At 46.1% G+C, this 21,947-nt stretch overlaps 1 protein-coding gene across 1 annotated transcript in view; it reads left to right on the top strand.

The window, feature by feature from the left end:
- The first annotated feature begins 17,611 nt into the window (after positions 1–17,611).
- The window catches only part of APOBEC4 (apolipoprotein B mRNA editing enzyme catalytic polypeptide like 4), a 43,692-nt gene continuing 39,356 nt past the window's right edge, over positions 17,612–21,947 (top strand). Inside the window, exon 1 of the mRNA XM_069735939.1 lies at positions 17,612–17,677. The gene's annotated coding sequence lies outside the window, so the exon portion shown is untranslated. The remainder of the gene's footprint in view (positions 17,678–21,947) is intronic.

The raw sequence follows: 21,947 nt of genomic DNA, 5'->3' as shown, positions 1-21,947 counted from the left end.
GGGTTTACCCCAACATATGGGGTATCAGCGTACTCAGGACAAATAGGACAACAACTTCTGGGGTCCAATTTCTCCTGTTACCCTTGGGAAAATACAAAACTCGGGGCTAAAACATATTTTTTGTGGGAAAAAAAAGATTTTTTATTTTCACGGCTCTGCGTTATAAACTGTAGTGAAACACTTGGGGGTTCAAAGTTCTCACAACACATCTAGATTTGTTCCCTGGGGGGTCTAGTTTCCAATATGCGGTCACTTGTGGGGGGTTTCTACTGTTTAGGTACATTAGGGGTTCTGCAAACGCAATGTGACGTCTGCAGACCATTCCATCTAAGTCTGCATTCCAAATGGCGCTCCTTCCCTTCCGAGCTCTGCCATGCGCTCAAACGGTGGTTTCCCCCAACATACGGGGTATCAGCGTACTCAGGACAAATTGGACAACAACTTTTGGGGTCGAATTTCTCCTCTTACCCTCGGGAAAATACAAAACTGGGGGCTAAAAAATAATTTTGGGGGGAAAGATTTTTTTTTTTAATTTTCACGGCTCTGCGTTACAAACTGTAGTGAAACACTTGGGGGTTCAAAGCTATCACAACACATCTAGATGAGTTCCTTAGGGGGTCTAGTTTCCAAAATGATGTCACTTGTGGGAGGTTTCTACTGTTTAGGTACATTAGGGGCTCTGCAAACGCAATGTGACACCTGCAGACCATTCCATCTAAGTCTGCATTCAAATGGCACTCCTTCCCTTCTGAGCCCTCCCATGTGCCCAAACAGTGGTTCCCCCCACATATGGTGTATCATTGCACTCAGGACAAATTGGGCAACAAATTTTGGGGTCCAATTTCTCCTGTTACCCTCAGGAAAATACAAAACTGGGGGCTAAAAAAATAATTTTTGTGGGAAAAAAATTTTGTTTTATTTTTACGGCTCTGCATTATAAACTTCTGTGAAGCACTTGGTGGGTCAAAGTGCTCACCACACCTCTAGATAAGTTCCTTAGGGGGTCTACTTTCCAAAATGGTGTCATTTGTGGGGGGTTTCAATGTTTAGGCACATCAGTGGCTCTTCAAACGCAACATGGCGTTCTATCTCAATTCCTGTCAATTTTGCTTTGAAAAGTCAAACGGCGCTCCTTCCCTTCCGAGCTCTCCCATCCACCCAAACAGTGGTTTACCCCCACATATGGGGTATCAGCGTACTCAGGACAAATTGTACAACAACTTTTGGTGTCCAATTTCTTCTCTTACCCTTGGGAAAATAAAAAATTGGGGGCGAAAAGATAATTTTTGTGAAAAAATATGATTTTTTATTTTTACGGTTCTACATTATAAACTTCTGTGAAGCACTTGGTGGGTCAAAGTGCTCACCACACCTCTAGATAAGTTCCTTAGTGGGTCTACTTTCCAAAATGGTGTCACTTGTGGGGGGTTTCAATGTTTAGGCACATCAGTGGCTCTTCAAACGCAACATGGCGTCCCATCTCAATTCCTGTCAATTTTGCATTGAAAAGTCAAACGGCGCTCCTTCCCTTCCGAGCTCTCCCATCCGCCCAAACAGTGGTTTACCCCCACATATGGGCTATCAGCGTACTCAGGACAAATTGTACAACAACTTTTGGGGTCCAATTTCTTCTTTTACGCTTGGGAAAATAAAAAATTGGGGGCGAAAAGATAATTTTTGTGAAAAAATATGATTTTTTATTTTTACGGTTCTACATTATAAACTTCTGTGAAGCACTTGGTGGGTCAAAGTGCTCACCACACCTCTAGATAAGTTCCTTAGGGGGTCTACTTTCCAAAATGGTGTCACTTGTGGGGGGTTTCAATGTTTAGCCACATCAGGGGCTCTCCAAACGAAACATGGCGTCCCATCTCAATTCCAGTCAATTTTGCATTGAAAAGTCAAATGGCACTCCTTCGCTTCCGAGCTCTGCCATGCGCCCAAACAGTGGTTTTCCCCCACATGTGGGGTATTGGCATACTCAGGACAAATTGTACAACAATGTTTGTGGTCCATTTTCTCCTGTTACCCTTGGTAAAATATAACAAATTGGAGCTGAATTAAATTTTTTGTGAAAAAAAGTTAAATGTTCATTTTTATTTAAACATTCAAAAAATTCCTGTGAAGCACCAGAAGGGTTAATAAACTTCTTGAATATGGTTTTGAGCACCTTGAGGGGTGTAGTTTTTAGAATGGTGTCACACTTGGGTATTTTCTATCATATAGACCCCTCAAAATGACTTCAAATGAGATGTGGTCCCTAAAATAAAATGGTGTTGTAGAAATGAGAAATTGCTGGTCAACTTTTAACCCTTATAACTCCCTAACAAAAAAAAATTTTGGTTCCAAAATTGTGCTGATGTAAAGTAGACATGTGGGAAATGTTACTTAAGTATTTTGTGTGACATATCTCTGTGATTTAATTGCATAAAAATTCAAAGTTGGAAAATTGCGAAATTTTCATAATTTTCGCCAAATTTCCGTTTTTTTCACAAATAAACGCAGGTACTATCAAAGAATTTTTACCATTGTCATGAAGTACAATATGTCACGAGAAAACAGTGTCAGAATCACCAGGATCCATTGAAGCGTTCCAGAGTTATAACCTCATAAAGGGACAGTGGTCAGAATTGTAAAAATTGGCCCGGTCATTAACGTGCAAACCACCCTTGGGGGTAAAGGGGTTAAACAGACAGAACCTACAAGAAACAAAATGAGCATAAACCCTGCTGTAACTAAATAACTAAAAAGCAAAAGTGCATTTAAATAACATAAGGTTCTTAGTAACACTGTTTTTTATATAAAAAAAAAAAGCAAAAACCAAACCCACCAGCAACAAGGTGACCCTATTCGGGACAGTCATACACTGTCTAATATTAAAACCTTACCATTTGTCAGAAGTGATCTGTGTGACTAAGGGCAAAGGACTGCATCTCGAACTCTGGATACCTCAGCTTTGTGAAGCTTTTTACAATGTAATGTCCTGCTCAAGGAGGGGAGGCCACACCTTAACTTGCTCAAAATGCAAATATCCAAGAAAAAGGACATAAAAAACACTTCAATTTTTTTTCACAAGAGTAACACGAGTAAATGGACCCCAAAATTTGTTGTGCAATCACTCCTGATTATGCTGACACGCCATATACGGATGAAAACTACTGTTTTGGCTGATGGCAAGACTCAAGGGAAGGGGTGCCATTGGACTTTTTGAGTGCAAAATTGGCTGGAATCATTAGTCGATGCCATGTTGCCTTTGGAGACCTCCCGATGTGCCTAAACAGTGAAAAAAAAACACCATTGACCCCATTTTGGAAACTATACCCCTCAAGGAATATTTCTAGATGTGTAGTGAGCACTTTGAACCTCCAGATGCTTCACAGAGGTTTATAAGGTAGAGCCGTGAAAATGAAAAATCACATTTTTTCCACAAAAATGTTCTTTTAGCCTGCAATTTTTTTAATTTTTCCTAAGTACAACAATACCCCATATGTGGAGAAAAATTACAGTTTGGGTGCATGGCATGGCTCAGAAGGGAAGGAGCATTAGTGGACTTTCGGAGCACAAAATATACTGAGATCATTAGTAAACGCCATGTAGTGTTTGGAGAGCTCCTGATGTGCCTAAATAGTGGAACCCCCCCAAAAATGATGCCATTTTGGAAACTAGACCCCACAAGGAATTTAGATGTGTGGTGAGCACCTAGAACCATCAGGTGCTTAACAAAATTTTACAATGTTGATTTCTCCTACGCCTCATTGGGGGACACAGGAGCATGGGTGTTATGCTGCTGCCACTAGGAGGACACTAAGTAATACAGAAAGAATAGCTCCTCCCTTGCAGTATACACCCTCCTGCTGGCTCCAAGTGAACCAGTTCTTTCTTAGTGTCTGTAGGGGGCACTTGGGTCTGCTTTCAGACCCCACCATTTTTATTTTTATTCTATTTTTCCCTTAACAGAGCGAATGGGGGCGACGGATCCTTTCTAGGTTCCGTCCTCCCCCGAACCATCAACAGGCAAGAACGCGGAGCGTCCCTCCCCGTACCCTTTCCTGCACCATTGGACACCAGCCCTGAGCTCACTTTACGGGCGACGGTTCCTTCGCGTTCCGTCCTCCCCTCCCTACCATAGCAGGCAACCGCAAGGAGTAGCCCTCCATTTACCTCTCCTGGAGCCAGGTGCATAGCCGGATATGATGTTTATGGCATCCGTGCATCTCCCCACTGCATCACCACTGTTATAGCAGATGATGGAAGGCAGCCGAAGCTCTCCACCTCCTCCCTGATTATGATGACGGTGGATTGAGCACCGGCATCTACTATGAGTACACCTGCGGGGCTGGGGGTCCTGGTCCCTGGGATAAGGGAGGTCCGCAGATACCTTAAAGCCCGGGTCCGTGGGGCACAAATAGCGGTTGCGGCGCTGCAGGCCGCAAACGCAAGCTTAAAATTTAGCCCCCGGCTTTTTCTCTCCTCCAGGCCGGAACATTGGCTCCGCCCACCGACAGTTACCGCCGCCCACTCTCTGGCACTTTCTGCGAGAAGCACCTTCTCTTCCTGATCTCGGCAGCCATCTTTGGACACCCACAGGGCTGATGCTGCAGCGCTGCTCCAGCGTTTTGAATCACAGCTTCAGGGATTAGCGATTTCTGTGGACACATTGCGGACCTCCCCAGGGACTCAAGACACAGGACCTGGGTAAGCTGCAGAAACATAGCTTAACCCTTCCTCTGCTAGTAAGCGCTATCAAAGCTGCACTATGTCTCAATCAAAGCCTAGCAAAAAGTCTGGGAAAACCCACACTGTGTTTTTTTTTGCTACTTTTACCTCTTGTAAGGTATCTCTACCCCGGAGTCACAATACTGCGTTATGCTCAGCTTGTGAACCGGTGACTGCTCAGGAACCACCTATTACTGATACCGAACCCAGTGAGCCTAGTCCCCCTGAGTGGGATATCTCTCTTACCTGGTCTATGGCATCCCTGGCCAAAGCGTTAGACTCGTTCCGAGACCCTCTAACCAGGGCACTCTTACAGACAACGCTTCCAATGATCAGAACCCCTTATACACTAGGGGTCGTACCTTACCAAGGAGCTCTCACTCTTCCTGGAAAAGGACTCATGCCTTGTCTCCAGACCATCACCGGGAATCGGGTTCTGAGAGTTCCATTTCTCGCTCCCCCTCCATTGGGGCTAGTAGAGAACCTGTCTCAGAGGTCAATTTTGACACGTTCCTAGATCAGGAATTTCAACACGATAAGGAGACTCTCGACTCTCTCATTGAGTCAGTAAACAAGGCCCTGAAGCTAGATGAGGAACCTTTATTTAAAACGGATCATGCTGTGTCCTTTAAAAGGACCAAGCGGGCTCACAGAGTGTTCACCACTCATCCCGAATTTAAGGAAATCGTTGAATCTCATATGATCCACCCAGATAAACGCTTCACAGGGCAAAAGCCCATGGAGCCAAAATATCCCTTTCGATGTCCCTTTCCCCTGTACCCGTAGAAGTGCATTTGTGCAAAACGGCCGTCGTCCTCTCCTCACTCCCCGCACCCTCTCCTCTACCTGCCGCCTCTCCACTAATGTCGATTTCCGCATAAAGGTGAATGAAGGACATTGATTTCAGCGTACTTTGGGTGAGTGCCACGTCTGTTTCATCTCAGCATCGATTGTGATTCTATTTTCCTGTTACATGTTGAGCACCATCCTTGAGATGCGCAAAAACACCCGTGTGATAAGGGTCTTTAGAAGAATCCTTCCTCATTAATTCAGCCTGTGATTATACTATCACCTAGTGCCGTTCATTTTTGGGTCTTTTGTTAACTCTGCAAAATATCCCTTTGCTCCTGATCTAAGAAAGAATTTGTCACAGTCTCCTCCGGTAGATCCTCCAGTATTGCTCCTAGCTACTAAATCTATTTTATCCTCTTCAGAGGGCGCCTTGATTAAAAACCCCACCGAATATGGCTCATTCAGCTTTTGAAGCCTCAGCAGCCGCACTCTTTCCATCTTTTGCCGCTATGTGGGTGGCTAAGGCTGTCCCATTGGGCTGAGGTCTTGTCTTCAGCTGTTCTGGATACCAATCTTCCCCCCGAGGTAGCAGACCTTGCCACTCAGAATGACAGAGCTGGGGATTTTCTAGTGACCGTGTCTCTGGATGCCGCTGACTGCGCTTCTCAGGCAGCAGCAAACGCCATCACCATTCGGAGGTCCTTATGGCTCAGGATTCTGCTTCCAAAAAGTCATTGACTTCTTTACCATATCAGAGCGGTCGCCTTTTTGGCGAAAAACTCGATCAATTAATTTCCGACGCCACTGGAGGGAAGAGTAAATTTCTCCCACAACAGAGACCATTTCGGCCCTTTCGGAACCAGCAACAGCAGGCTCGGTACCGATTTTTTCGTTCCAACTCAAATTGGTCCTCTAATTCCACATCTTCCGGACCTGACCGGGCACAACGTAGGGATAGAGGTCCCAAGGCCTCTTACAAACCTTCCCCTTCATGGAGAGGCAGGCCTAGGCAGTCGGGATCCATGGGGTCCAGACCGGGCAGATCTCCCACACAATGACTCCATGTGGTATCCGAGGACACCCTTAAAGTAGGTGGCCACCTGCTTTCCTTCAGCGACGCATGGCTCTCGGTCGTTCACGATGAATGGGTCCGCGACCTAGTGTCCTCCGGATACAAGATAGAATTCTCCTCTCTTCCACCAAATCGTTTTTTCCTGTCTTCTCCTCCCAGGGCAAAGGCATCAGAGTTCTTCCAAGCCATAAGCTCTCTAAAGGAAGATGGGGTTACTATCCCGGTTCCTCAAAGCAAAAGGTTTCAAGGTTTTTATTCAAACCTGTTCATTGTTCCAAAGAAGGATGGTACGGTATGGCCCATACTGGACCTAAAACTGCTGAACAAGTTCGTCAGGGTACAACGGTTCCGAATGGAATCGCTTCGTTCTGTCATCGCCTCCATAGAAAAAGGCGAGTTCCAGTTTTCCCTTCTCACCAGAGGTTCCTTCGCTTCGCAGTTCAGGAACAACACTTACAATTCGTTGCTTTGCCCTTCGGCCTTGCCACCGCTCCCAGGGTATTCACCAAGGTCATGGCGGCCGCCATGGCCATCCTTCACACCCGAGGCGTGGTGGTGCTCTGTATCTGGACGATATCCTCATCAAAGGCCCCTCTTTCCGCGCCTACAAGGAGGCTGTGAAAATCACAATAGATTCTCTTTCTCGCCTGGGTTGGAAGATAAACTTCAAAAAATCTTCCCCAGTACCGGCTCCATGAATTTCCTTTCTAGGAATGATACTGGACTCATCCCAGGGGTTGGAGCTTCTTCCCCCAGAAAAGATCTCAGCCTTACAGCGGGAAGCTCAGAAGCTCTCTCAACCTCGCACTCACTCTCTGCACTTCAGTATGAGAGTCCACGGCAGGATGGTAGCAGCCATGGAGGAAGTTCCATTTGCTCAATTACACCTCTCTCCCTTACAACATGCCCTCCTGGCTGTTTGGGACAGGAACCCGTTCTCCCTCGACCGTCGGTTCTTCCTTCCCCAGTGAGTCAGACAGTCTCTCAGGTGGTGGACATTGAAGTCCTCCCTGAATCAAGGGAAGTCTTTTCTTCCAGTACATTGGCTAGTTGTGACAACAGATGCCAGTCTTCTAGGCTGGAGAGCGGTGTTCCTACATCACACTGCTCAGGGCCGCTGGTCACTTCAGGAATCACGCCTTCCGATCAACATCTTAGAAATTCGGGCAATCAGGTTAGCTCTTCTCCAATTCCATCCCTTCCTGGCGGGTTGTCCCATCAAGATTTAGTCCGACAATGCCACTGCAGTGGCATACATCAACCGACAAGGGGGAACCCGCAGCATGGCAGCCATGAGCGAGGTAGGCTACATTCTCCGTTAGACCGAGAAAAACCGCTCATTGATTTCTGCGGTTCACATCCCTGGAGTGGACAATTGGGAGGCAGATTTCCTCAGTCATCAAGGCCTCGACTCCGGGGAGTGGCCTCTCCATCCGGAGATCTTCCACCAGATCTGCTGCCATTGGGGAACTCCGGACGTGGACCTGATGGCCTCACAGCTAAATTCCAAAGTTCCCGACTTCATAGCTCGGTCCCACGATCCAGCAGCCATCGGGGCAGATGCACTCGTACTCCCATGACATCATTTTCGGCTTCCGTGCATATTTCCCCTGCTCCCCTTACTGCCGAGAATCATCAAGAAGATCAGAGCGGAGGGAGCACCAGTAATCCTGATTGCGCCAGATTGGCTGCACGGGGCGTGGTACGTGGAACTAGTTCAACTAGTCGCTGATGTTCGCTGGCGATTACCAAATCGCGCAGACCTGCTATAACAGGGCCCCATTTACCACCAAAACTCCAAGGCCCTGTGTTTGCCGGCATGGCCATTGAGTCCTGAGTTCTAACCCAGGCAGATTTCTCTCCGGAAGTCATCTCTACCATGATCAGCGCTAGAAAGTCTACGTCTATGCGTATTTATCATCGCACTTGGAAAACCTTCTTTTCCTGGTGCAACGACCGGGAAAGTTCTCTTCTTGAATTTTCCATTCCTTCCATCCTCGAATTTTTACAAACGATTTTTGACTTAGGTCTCGCCCTTAGTTCTCTCAAGGGGCAGATTTGAGCCCTGTCCATTCTGTTCCAATGCAGGATTGACAACAGATTACAAGTGAACACGTTCATTCAGGGAGTCTCCCATAGGGTGCTGCCCTATAAGATGCCGTTGGAACCATGGGACCTTAATCTGGTCCTCGGAGTCTTGCAAGAAGCTCCTTTTCAACCTCTACAGGAGGTTTCCCTGTCCTTTCTTTCATGGAAGGTTGCCTTCCTGGTTGCGGTCACGTCCATTAGACAAGTCTCAGAGCTGGCGGCTTTGTCTTGTCAAGTTCCGTTCCTGAATTTTCATCAGGATAAGGTGGTTATGAGAACATCCCCATCCTTTTTGCCAAAAGTTGTCTTATCCTTCCATCTCAATCAGGAGATTGTCTTACTGTCACTCTGTCCGGCACCAGTACATCGCATCGAGAAGGCCCTCCACACACTGGATTTAGTGAGAGCTCTCAAGAGATACGTCTCACGGACGGCATCTTTCCGCAGGTCAGATGCCCTGTTTGTGCTCCCGGAAGGGCCAAGGAAGGGGTTTCCCGCTTCCAAGGTGACAATAGCCAAATGGATGCATTCAGCTATTCAGGAGTCCTGCCGAGTCAGAGGTCATCCTGTCCCAGCAGGGATTAAGGCTTCTACTTGGTCAGTGGGTGCGTCTTGGGCCATCCGGCACCAAGCTTCGGCAGCAAAAGTTTGCAGAGCAGCGACCTGGTCCAGTCTGCATACGTTTACAAAACATTACCATATTTATTCTCAGGCCTCAGCAGATGCGACCGTCGGCAGATGAATTTTGCAGGTGGCTAGGCCGCATCTGTAACCTGTGGGTCCAAGGAGCAATTACAGTTGATTGTTCCTCACTCAGGGACAGCTTTAGGACGTCTCATGAGCCTGTGTTCCCCAATGAGACGTAGGAGAAACAGGGATTTTTGTATACTCACCGTAAAATCTTTTTCTCCGAGCCAATCATTGGGGGACACAGCACCCACCCTGTTAGCCTAATGGCTTTGGTTTTCTGTGTTGGTTTGGTTTTGACATAGTTCATCCTGGTTAAATGTTAAGCTCCTATTGCTTTGTTACCGAACTGGTTCACTTGGAGCCGGCAAGAGGGTGTATACTGCAGGGGAGGAGCTATTCTTTCTGTATTACTTAGTGTCCTCCTAGTATCAGCAGCATAACACCATGGTCCTGTATCCCCCAATGATTGGCTCAGAGAAAAGGATTTTACGGTGAGTACACAAAAATCCCTGTTTGTGAAAATGAAAAACAAATTTTTGTTTTAGCCCTAATTTCTTTCATTTCCACACGGATAGCAGAAGAAACTGAACCTCAAAATTTGTTAAGAATTTTCTCCTGAATACATCGTTACCCTGTATGTGTTCAAAAACTACTTTTGAGGCACAGTGCAAAGCTCAGAAGGGAAGAAGCGCCATATTGGAGTTCAGATTTTGATGGACTGGTTTAAGGGTGCCATATCACATTGGCTGAGACCCTGAGGTGCCAGAACAGGAGAAACCCCTCATAAGTGACCTCATTTTACAAACTACACCCCCCAATGAATTTATCTACAGGTTCAGTGATCATATTGACATCACTTGTGTCTCGGAATTTTTTACCATTGGTCAGTGAGCAAAGAATAATTACATTTTTACCACTAAAATGTTGTTTTAGCCCCACGTTTGTAATTTTTCTAAAGGCTAAAAGGAAAAAATGGACCTCAGTTTGTTGTAAAAATTTCTCTTGGTTGCACCATTACCCATGTAGTCCGGAAATACTTTTCTGACACAGTGCAAATATCAAAAGAGAAGGAGTGCCATATTATAATTCAGATTTTACTGTTATAATTTGTGAATGCCATGGCCAACTGGGACAGCCACTGAGGTGCCAGTACAGCATAAAGTGACCCCATTTTACAAACTATACCTCTCAATGAATTCATCTTGGGGTTCAGTGATCATATTGACACTACAGGTCTGTTACAGAATTTTATGCCATTGGGCAGTGAAGAAAAAATAATATTTTTACCACCAAAATTTTGTTTTAGCCCCAGATTTTACATTTTCACAAGAGGAAATGGGTAAAAATAGCACCAAAATTTGTCTCACAATTTCTGCTGAATCTAGAAATACCCCATATGTGGCTATACGGTACTGCTTAGACATATGGAGAGAGGAAGGACAGAGGACTATTTGCCTCCTCAAGCGAAGATTTTCCTAGAATAGTTTGTGGACTCCATTACAGAGCCCCTAAGTGCTAGAAGAGCAGAATCCTCCCTCAAATGGCCCCATTTTGGAAATTATACCCCTTTGGGAATTTATCTCCAGGTGTAGTGATGGTTTTGACTCATTGGTGTTTTCCAGAAACAAGCAGCAGTGGATATTGCTGAGTGAAAATTTCAAACTGCTATTGTTGTGCTGGTACATTGTAGTGCCAGTATGTTGTAGTACATTATTCCCAGCTTGTGCTTCTGGAGACATGCACCTGTAAATTACTGTATATACTCGAGTATAAGCCGACCCGAGCATAAGCCGAGACCCCTAATTTTGCCACAAAAAACTGGGAAATCTTAATGACTCAAGTATAAACCTTGGGTGGAAAATGCAGCAGCTACTGGTAAATGTCAAAAATAAACATAGATAGCAATAAAAGTAAAATTAATTGAGACATCAGTAGGTTAAGTGTTTTTGAATATCCATATTGAATCAGGAGCCCCATATAATGCTCCATATAGTTCATGATGGGCCCCATAAGATGCTCCATACAAAATACGCCCCATATAATGCTCCATACAGTTTATGATGGGCCCCATAAGATGCTCCATATTAAAATATGCCCAATATAATGCTGCACAAATGTTGATTATGACCCCATAAGATGCTCCATAGAGACATTTGCCCCATATAATGCTCCACAAATGCTAATTATGGCCCCATAAGATGCTTCATAGAGATATTTGCTCCATATAATGCTGCACAAATGCTGATTATGGCCCCATAAAATGCTCCATAGAAATGTTTGACCCGTATAATGCTCCACAAATGCTGATTATGGCCCCATAAGATGCTCCATAGAGATATTTGCCCCATATAATGCTGCACATGGCCCCATAAGATGCTCCATAGAAATATTTGCCCTGTATAATGTTGCACAAATGCTGATTATGGCCCCATAAGATGCTCTATAGACTATTATGCCCCATATGCTGTTCCTGGGATAAAAAAAAAATGACATACCTCTCGTCGCTCAGGCCCCCGGCACTTGCTATAGTCACCTGTCCACGTTCCACCGCCGAGCACTGCTGTGTCTTCCGCGTCCTCTGCACTGACTGTTCAGGCAGAGGGTTGTGCGCACACTAATCGCGTCATCGCGCCTTCTGACCTGAGTGTCACTGCAAAGGACGCGGAAGACAGAGCGGCGCCAACGGTGGAACAGGGGACAGGTGAATATCAAGCACTGCCCCCATCATACTCACCTGCTCCTGGCGCAGTCCCTGCATGACCCTGGTTCTCCGGGCTCTGACAGCTTCTTCCAGCGTTGAGCGGTCACATGGTACCGCTCATTACAGTAATGAATATGTGGCTCCACCCCTATGGGAGTGGAGTCGGGTCCACATTCATTACTGTAATGTGACCGCTCAATACAGGAAGAAGCTGTCAGCGCCCGGAGAACCAGGGACGCGCAGGGGCTGCGCCAGGAGCAGGTGAGTATGATTAGACAGCTGCCACTCCCTCTCCCATACCAAGCCCTGGAAATGACTCGAGTATAAGCCGAGAGGGGCAATTTCAGCCTAAAAAAATGGGCTGAAATTCTCAGCTTATGCTCGAGTATATACGGTAAGCAGGCTCTCATTGCTACAGAAATGCCAAGTTTGTGCACAGTAAATGTGGTTTAGGCACACTGAGGCTCAGAAGGAAGGGGACATTTGGATTTTGGAGAGCAGAATTTGCTGAATTTCGCTTGGGTGAGAAGGAGAAATTTCACTTTACCAGAGCATTTGCATTACCAGTAACGTTGAAGCCCTCTATTTTTCCGTTATCAGATGATGGACCGGAGCGAGGACTTCTTTTTTTGTGGATTGATTTGAAGCTTTTGTTGGGAACATTTTACTTAACATTTTAGATCACATTTATCCTGCGCCTTGCATTGAGCACTTACTTTGGGGTTTCCATCTAAATCTCCAAGTGACGTGATTCAGATGAAACCACAGAGGGATCTATTCACTATAATGAGGTAGCAGAGTTACTCTGGACTCTGTCAGGCCTCTGTTCTGCAGTGTCCTTTTTGGAAGTGCACAAAACTTTTATACAAGCCAAAAAAGATGGACACTGCCAGATCATAGGCCAGACAGCATCCACAGTGCCTCCATCTGCCTCACTATGGGGAATCTTCTGCCAAGGGGGTTCCGACTGAATCACGTTTTTCAATGATTTACACGGAGACCCTGGGGTAAGAGCTCAGTGTAGAGTGCAGAATAAATATGCACAGAGCCTTACTGCAATCTTTGGGAGGCAGAATGGACAAATCAACAGCAGGAGAAGAATTTGTTTTATTTTTTTTAAAGCCATTCCTTGTGCAGTATAAGTGATTAGACAACTTTATTCTTTGGGTTGGTGGGATTACAGCATTTTTATGTTTGGCTGCTGTCACACATACATAGGGCATAGTTGTCACCTGGGAACCGGTGTCCAGCAAAGCGTTCATGGGGATACCGTCGATCATGATGGGGAGAACAGGACGCCCCCTGACGTATTTGGCTCTCCAATTTTGCGGGCCTGAGCGTTCTACTCCTGGGGGTTGGCCCTTGGCCCCAGGGGTTGCTTGCTTAACTGACAGTACCTTGCAAGATGGCCCACCTGGTGGCAGCGGCGGCAGATAGGTCGTCCATCCTGATGAAAACGATCGTCGTCTCTGCCTCTGGTCGATGGAACCCTTCTTGGTCGTTGCCAGGGGACATCCTCCGGTCTGGAAGCCAGCTGGATCTTCTCCTTGGTGTGGCTGCAGGCCAGCTTTGTGTCACGGGGAGTTCCGTCTTGTGAGGGCGGCCGTCGGGTGTTCATCTGGGACAGCCCCCCATCCCTGATTGGTGGATGGGCGGGGTTTGTCCATGGGTGCGGTACGGCCCCATGTTTATGATAGATGATTTAGCTGGGGGCGCTTTCCCTGCGATGTGCGGGAACCCGTCCTGGTATTTTGTGTATAGGACGGGTGGGAAGCATTCCCCTGGTAATGCACCTAGGACAGCCTCCTGCATGGGACGGGGTGGATAGTTTGAGGGCGTCTCCCGGTGACGTACCATGGACAGCCCCCTACACGCAATTGGTCTATGAGTGGTGGGCGTCCCGGGATGACGTTTTGGGGATATTCCCCTGCGAGCAATCTGATTGGGTGGTTCTGTTTTTAAATAGCTTATGATGCCTGACCTTAGACATGCCCCCAGGAGGAAGCAGATGCAAAACGCGCATCGGGGTAGTCAAGGTGCAGCGTGCCACGAGGCAGAGGAGCAAGGACACAGGTAATATGTATCGGGCAGATTGCCCATAACTTGATTTGATATTTTTCATGTGATATACTATTGGTCTGGCGTGGCGGACATATGAGGAGCAGGTTTTGCCTGGGATGTCTCTCTGATGGTGGGAGGTTTTCTTGCCCGAGACTATGTAAGTGGGGCATATGATCTGAATGATATGGACTAAGTGAAATATTTGGCGGCCTCGCGTGTATTCTATGGTTGTGCAGGGGTTTTTTGGCTTTGAGCCTTAGGCATGCTCCGCTGTGCGGACTACGGGCTGTTGAGTGAATGATCACTCTGGCCATATTATGTTTGGTTTCCGTATGGCCACTGGGGATAGATATGATAGCAATTTTGCGATATCTCTGATATGAACTGTAGGGCTATATTGTGGTGACCATTAAGAAACTGCCAAGTATATCATAAGTAGTGTGTTTACAACTCCTGCTGTTTCCCTTGACATTGCACTTTATCTGATTTTGAGGCACTGTTTTATACTTTTTGTACTGTTGTATGTTAATAAAGGTTTGCTTTTAATATCACACACTTCGTGACTGGGTTTAATAAACCATTCGTCAGTATGTGTATATCGCCTTATTACAGGGTCTGACTATGGGGGTGCTGCCTCATTACAGGGTCTGACTATGGGGTGCTGCCTTATTACAGGGTCTGTCTATAGGGGTGCTGCCTTATTACAGGGTCTGACTATGGGGGCTGCCTTATTACAGGATCTGACTATGGGGGTGCTGCCTTATTACAGGGTCTGCCTATGGGGGTGCTGCCTTTTACTACAGAGTCTGCTAATGGGGGTACTGCCTTATTACAGGGTCTGCCTACATGGGGGTGCTGCCATATTACAGGGTCTGCCTATGGGGGCTGCCTTATGCTATAGAGTCTGCCTATGGGGAGTGCATTATACTATATTGGGGACTACTTGGTGCATTATGCTACTGTATATGGAGGCTATCTAGGGGGCCATCATATGGAGATCGTATGGAGATTATAGTGTGGGAGTCATTATACATTGTTGGAGCCATCAAACAGTTTGGAGGCTACTAAGGAGTCAGTATACTGTGTGGGTGCATTATACTGTGTATAAGAGAGCATCATGCTGTGTATACGGGAGCTGTACAGGGGGAGACTCGGGACATTATTAAATGTAAAGTGGGCACTTATTGCTATATGGGAACTCGGGTTACTGTGGCTATCAAAGGGGCACACAGGGCAATATTACTTTCTAGGGGGCAAAATATGGGCAGTGTTTTCTAGGGCACTTGCACCCAGCATTACTATATTATAGAGGGGTGCTTTAGAATTTAGAGGGCACAGAGAACCACACAGCAGGTGCAGTAATAGGGACATATGGCAGCAGCGGCTCAGTATTGGGGTATTAGGTGCAGGAATAGGGACACATATTGCAGCAGTGGCTCAGTATTGGGGTATCAGGGGCAGTAATAGGGACACATACGGTAGCAGTGGCTCAGTATTGGGGTATCGGGCAGTAATAGGGACACATACGGCAGCAGTGGCTCAGTATTGGGGTATCAGGTGCAGTAATAGGGACACATATGGCAGCAGCGGCTCATTATTGGGGTATTAGGTGCAGTAATAGGGACACATAAGGCAGCAGTGTCTCAGTATTTGGGTATCAGGAGCAGTAATAGGGACACATACGACAGCCGCGGCTCAGTGTTGGGGTATCAGAAGGATGAGGAGTTTGTGCAGGTTGGGAATAGATGATGATGGGGCTGGAATATGAGAAGTGAAATGTGTCTTTGTTGTAATCTCTGCAGCCGAGTCCGGGCTAGAAGAAGTTGTCATGTCGGTCTGGGCCATATGGAAAAGACAGGAAAAGTGAACGATTCCATCAGAAAGAACATCAGCGGTAAGACATTATCTGTAACTGTGCTGCGATCTATGTTCTGTAGGACTGGTATTTACCACTGACCATATGGTGGTAATGTCCATGTTGGTCGTTATATAGAGATTATCTCAGTAACAGCGCGGTCACCTGCTGAGGTTCTCCTCAACTATTAGGGCACGTCACCCAGTTGTAATCAAGGTTACCTGGTTAGGGGCCCACTCAGAAGTTTCACCCCCCCCTCTTTCCCGAACCAAACCCCTAGCTACGCCTCTGGCTCACTGTAAAGTGTGAGCACCTATATAGCCTCATATATGCAGTATGAGCCCCTGTATATCCTCCTATACACAGTATGAGCCCCTGTATAGCAGGCTGTTTAGAGTGTGATAGAGTGTGAGCACCTAAATAGCCTCCTTTATATAGTATATGCCCCATATAGCCCCCTATATACAGTATGAGCCCTATATAGCCTCTTGTATACAGTGTGAACCCCTATATAGCCTCCTGTATACAGTGTGAACTACTATATAGCCTCCTATATACAATATGAGCCCTTATATAGCATCCTGTATACAGTGTGGACCCCTATATAGCCTCCTGTATACAGTGTGAACTACTATATAGCCTCCTATATACAATATGAGCCCTTATATAGCATCCTGTATACAGTGTGGACCCCTATATAGCCTCCAGTATACAGTGTGAACTACTATATAGCCTCCTATATACAATATGAGCCCTTATATAGCATCCTGTATACAGTGTGGACCCCTATATAGCCTCCTGTATACAGTGTGAACTACTATATAGCCTCCTATATACAATATGAGCCCTTATATAGCATCCTGTATACAGTGTGGACCCCTATATAGCCTCCTGTATACAGTGTGAACTACTATATAGCCTCCTATATACAATTTGAACCATCGGCAGTGCAGCTCCAGTAAAGCTCCCTGCTGGGGTATGTCCTCCACAGATAGTAGAGCACAAAGCTTTATAATGAGGGCAATCTGGTGATCTGGAGCAGTTTGCAAAAGAAGATTGGTCCAAAATTCTAGCTGAGAGGTGTAAGAAGCTTGCTGAAGCAATTGATTGCAGTTATTTATTCCAAAAGGGTGTGCAACCAAATATTGAGCTGAAGGTGCCAACAATTTTGTCCAGCATATTTTTTGAGTTTTGTGTGAAATTATGTCCAATTTGCCTTTCCTTCTCTGTTGTTTTGTTGTTGTTCCAATACACACAAAGGAAATAAACATGTGTATAAGGGTGTATAAACGTGTAATTGCAATAATTTTCTGGAACAATTTCAAGGGGGCCAACACTTTCGGCCATGACTGTATACTCTATATATAATTTCAGTATTGTGCAAAAGGTTTAGACAGGAGTGGAAAATGCTGCAATGTAAGAATGCTAATGACTGGTTTCATTTAAATGTCCAGTACAAATAGTCAGCAGGCAAAAGAGAAACCATGTTTGCATTTCAGCATGAAGGTGAAGGGAATGCTGCGGCGACAAGTCTGCATTGTACAATCATTAGAACACACCCTGGTTGTAGCCAATACAAGGCGTGCAATAGACTAACGGCTTAGCAACCACTTTGCATTGTCCAGAAATTCACACAGCAACTTTTCACGTTTACTGAAGAGAGAACTCAGTGCACAGAACGACTAACAACAGAAGAGACCAGGTAAGAAAATGCATGGTGTGTGTGTGTAATTTAGCAGCGGGCACAGGCTTTAGCTACAGCCGCCAGCTCCTGCCTCTGTGACCCGCTGCTCGACCACTCCACGTCCCCAGTCTATCTGGAACAATGACTCGTGTATAAGCCAAGGGGGGCATTTTCAGTATAAACGGTATATATATTTCTTTGTTACATAAATATAATATTTCTATATTGTACTAGATGGAGGTCTGAAGCTATTGCATCGGAAGGGTGGTAATGTCACGATGGGGGCAGGCTTTGCAGCGTTGAGAATCTCTCCCCCAATGTGCTCACCCACCTATCCACTCTCTCTTTCCTTATGTGCTGACTTCTCCCATCTGTGCTCTCTGCTTTGACCTGTCTACCACATGTGCTATCCCCCTTGTCTGCTGTCTCTCTCCTTCCTGTGCTGTTCTCCCCTCATGTGCTGTCCAATTTGAGCTGCCTCCTCCATGTGCTTTGCCTCTCTCACCCCTGTGCGCTTTTTCTCTCCCCATCTGCTGTCTTCTCCTCTCATGTCATCTCTTCTTTGACCTGTGTTCCCCATGTGCTCTCCCCTTTGTCTGCTCTCTCTCTCTCCACCACTGTGCTGTCTTCTTCCCTCATGTCACGTTGCGCATCTGCCACCAGGATCAGCTGAATGATTCGCTGCGCCTGCGCGGAATTCACGCAGGAGCAGTAAATAAGACCGCCGCCATCTTTGTGCAGAAAGATAGCAGCAGTCACATTAAAACTGTGCATGTGCTCCTCCTGTACAAAGATGGCAGCAGTCAGTGAATCATTCGGCTGATCCCAGCGGCAGGGTGTTCGTGACAGTGTTCCGCTGGTGATACCGTGCAAGATGCTGCATACAGTGTATACAGTTTGTGTGTGGTGCATACAGCGCACACAGTGTGTGTGATGTGTATGGCATATACAGTGTGTGTGTGGTGTGTACGGCGTATACAGTGTGTGTGTGGTGTGTACGGCATATACAGTGTGTGTGCGTGTGTGTGTGTGTGTGTATGTGGTGCGAGAGGCTGGTACCACCAGCAGTTTCCATATTGATACACCCATCACTTGGGTGTTCCAATATGGCGGTCGGTGAACTTCCACCGCTTGGAATTCTGGGATCCGGACACATCTGGACAGAACAGGATGTGAAGACATTACAAGGTAAGTAGCTACTATATAATTGTCTAAGGGTCACTTCCGTCTTTCTGTATGTCTGTCCTTCTTTCTGTCACGGATATTTATTGGTCGCGGCTCTGTCTGTCATGGAATCCAAGTCGCTGATTGGTTGTGGCAAAAGATCCACGACCATTTCCACGACCAATCAGCGACAGGCGCAGTCCGGCGGCAACATGGCCGCTCCTTCCTCCCCGCAGTCAGTGCCCGCTCCATACTCCCCTCCAGTCAGCCCTCACACAGGGTTAATAGCAGCGTTAATGGACCGCGTTATGCCGCGGTGTCATGCACTCCATTAACGCTGCTATTAACCCTGTGTGACCAACTTTTTTACTATTGATGCTGCCGATGCAGCATCAATAGTAAAAAGCTCTAATGTTAAAAATAATTAAAAAAAATAAAAAATCATCATATACTCACCTCCCGGCGCCTTTCCCACTCCTCGCGACGCTCTGGTGACCAGTCCATGCTTTGCGATCTCGCGAGATGATGACGTAGCGGTCTCGCGAGACCGCAATGCACTCTTGAGACCGGAGCTCGCGAGGAGCATTGGTAAACGATTCCTGGATCCAGGGGCCAACGGAAGGTGAGTATATAACAATTTTTTATTTTAATTCTTTTTTTTAACAGGGATATGATGCCCACATTGCTATATACTGCGTGGGCTGGGCAATATACTATGCGGGCTGGGCAATATACTACGTATATGCTGAGGAGCATAAAAAGGATTGCTTCTGCTGCAAGTACATAGATTTTTGCAAATCCAATTCCAAAGAAAGGGACAATTGTACAATATGCAAGAAATCTACCAATTCATTGTTTTTAACTTTCATAAGTGATATCTGTTCCTGATACTAAAGATACAGATTTTTTACATTTATTTGGAGGCATTTTACTTACTCCCAATGACTAGGGTTGAGCGAAACGGGTCGAACATTTTCAAAAGTCGCCGACTTTTGGCTAAGTCGGGGTTTCATGAAACCCGATCCGACCCCTGTGCGGGGTCGGCCATGCGGTACGCGACTTTCGCGCCAAAGTCGCGTTTCAATGACGCGAAAAGCGCCATTTCTCAGCCAATGAAGGTAAACGCAGAGTGTGGGCAGCGTGATGACATAGGTCCTGGTCCCCACCATCTTAGAGAAGGGCATTGCAGTGATTGGCTTGCTGTCTGCGACGTCACAGGGGCTATAAAGAGGCGTTCCCGCCGACCGCCATCTTACTGCTGCTGATCTGAGCTTAGGGAGAGGTTGCTGCCGCTTTGTCAGAAGCAGGGATAGCGTTAGGCAGGGTCCATTAACCACAAAACCGCTTGTGCTGCAGCGATTTGCACTGTCCAACACCACCCTCGGTGTGCAGGGACAGTGGAAGTTTTTTTTTTTTTTTTTTTCCCCTCAGCGCTGTAGCTCATTGGGCTGCCCTAGAAGGCTCCCTGATAGCTGCATTGCTGTGTGTACGCCGCTGTGCAAACCAACTGCTTTTTTCAAAGCACAAATCCTCTTGTTCCTTCCTTTCTGCACAGCTATCTTTTTTGTTTGTCCACACTTTTTATTTCATTTGTGCATCAGTCCACTCCTTATTGCTGCCTGCCATACCTGGCTGAGATTACTGCAGGCAGGGAGATAGTAGCTGCCTGCCATACCTGGCTGAGATTACTGCAGGCAGGGAGATAGTAATTGTAGGACATTCCCTGTTTTTTTTTTTTTTTTTTTTTTGGTGGGAGATTAAGATTGGCAATTTGGCATTTCTGCTAGAGTGCCATCCCTGTGTGTGCCATCTCTCTCACATAGTGGGCCATAGAAAGCCTTTTCATTTTTCTGTATTTTTTTTTGTGGGGTGTATAAATTCTCCCTGATAAAAATACAGTGGGAGATTAATATTGGCCTTTGGGCTTGTGTGCCAGTCCTGAGTGTGCCATCTCTCTCACAAATAGTGGGCCATAGAAAGCCTATTTTTTTTTTTTTTTGGTTTTATAAATTCTCCCTGAAAAAAAGGGAGATTAATATTGGCCTCTGGGCTTGTGTGCCAGTCCTGAGCGTGCCATCTGTGCCAGCCCTGAGCGTGCCATCTCTCTCACAAATAGTGGGCCATAGAAAGCCTATTTAATTTTTTTTTTTGTTTTATAAATTTTCCCTGAAAAAAGGGAGATTAATATTGGCCTCTGGGCTTGTGTGCCAGTTGTGAGCGTGCCATCTGTGCCAGTCCTGAGCGTGCCATCTCTCTCACAAATAGTGGGCCATAGAAAGCCTATTTAAATATTTTTTTGGTTTTATAAATTCTCCCAGAAAAAAAGGGAGATTAATATTGGCCTCTGGGCTTGTGTGCCAGTCCTGAGCGTGCCATCTGTGCCAGCCAGCCCTGAGCGTGCCATCTCTCTCACAAATAGTGGGCCATAGAAAGCCTATTTAATTTTTTTTTTTGTTTTATCAATTTTCCCTGAAAAAAGGGAGATTAATATTGGCCTCTGGGCTTGTGTGCCAGTTGTGAGCGTGCCATCTGTGCCAGTCCTGAGCGTGCCATCTCTCTCACAAATAGTGGGCCATAGAAAGCCTATTTAAATATTTTTTTGGTTTTATAAATTCTCCCAGAAAAAAAGGGAGATTAATATTGGCCTCTGGGCTTGTGTGCCAGTCCTGAGCGTGCCATCTGTGCCAGCCAGCCCTGAGCGTGCCATCTCTCTCACAAATAGTGGGCCATAGAAAGCCTATTTAATTTTTTTTTTTGTTTTATCAATTTTCCCTGAAAAAAGGGAGATTAATATTGGCCTCTGGGCTTGTGTGCCAGTTGTGAGCGTGCCATCTGTGCCAGTCCTGAGCGTGCCATCTCTCTCACAAATAGTGGGCCATAGAAAGCCTATTTAAATATTTTTTTGGTTTTATAAATTCTCCCAGAAAAAAAGGGAGATTAATATTGGCCTCTGGGCTTCTGTGCCAGTCCTGAGCGTGCCATCTGTGCCAGTCCTGAGCGTCCCATCTCTCTCACAAATAGTGGGCCATAGAAAGCCTATTTTATTTTTTTTTTGGGTTTTAGAAATTCTCCCTGAAAAAAGGGAGATTAATATTGGCCTCTGGGCTTGTGTGCCAGTTGTGAG

This window comes from Ranitomeya imitator, chromosome 8 (genome assembly GCF_032444005.1).
Source record: "Ranitomeya imitator isolate aRanImi1 chromosome 8, aRanImi1.pri, whole genome shotgun sequence".
NCBI lineage: Eukaryota > Metazoa > Chordata > Amphibia > Anura > Dendrobatidae > Ranitomeya > Ranitomeya imitator.
Note: the sequence above shows the minus strand (reverse complement) of the source record. Positions and strands in the feature narration are given on the sequence as shown.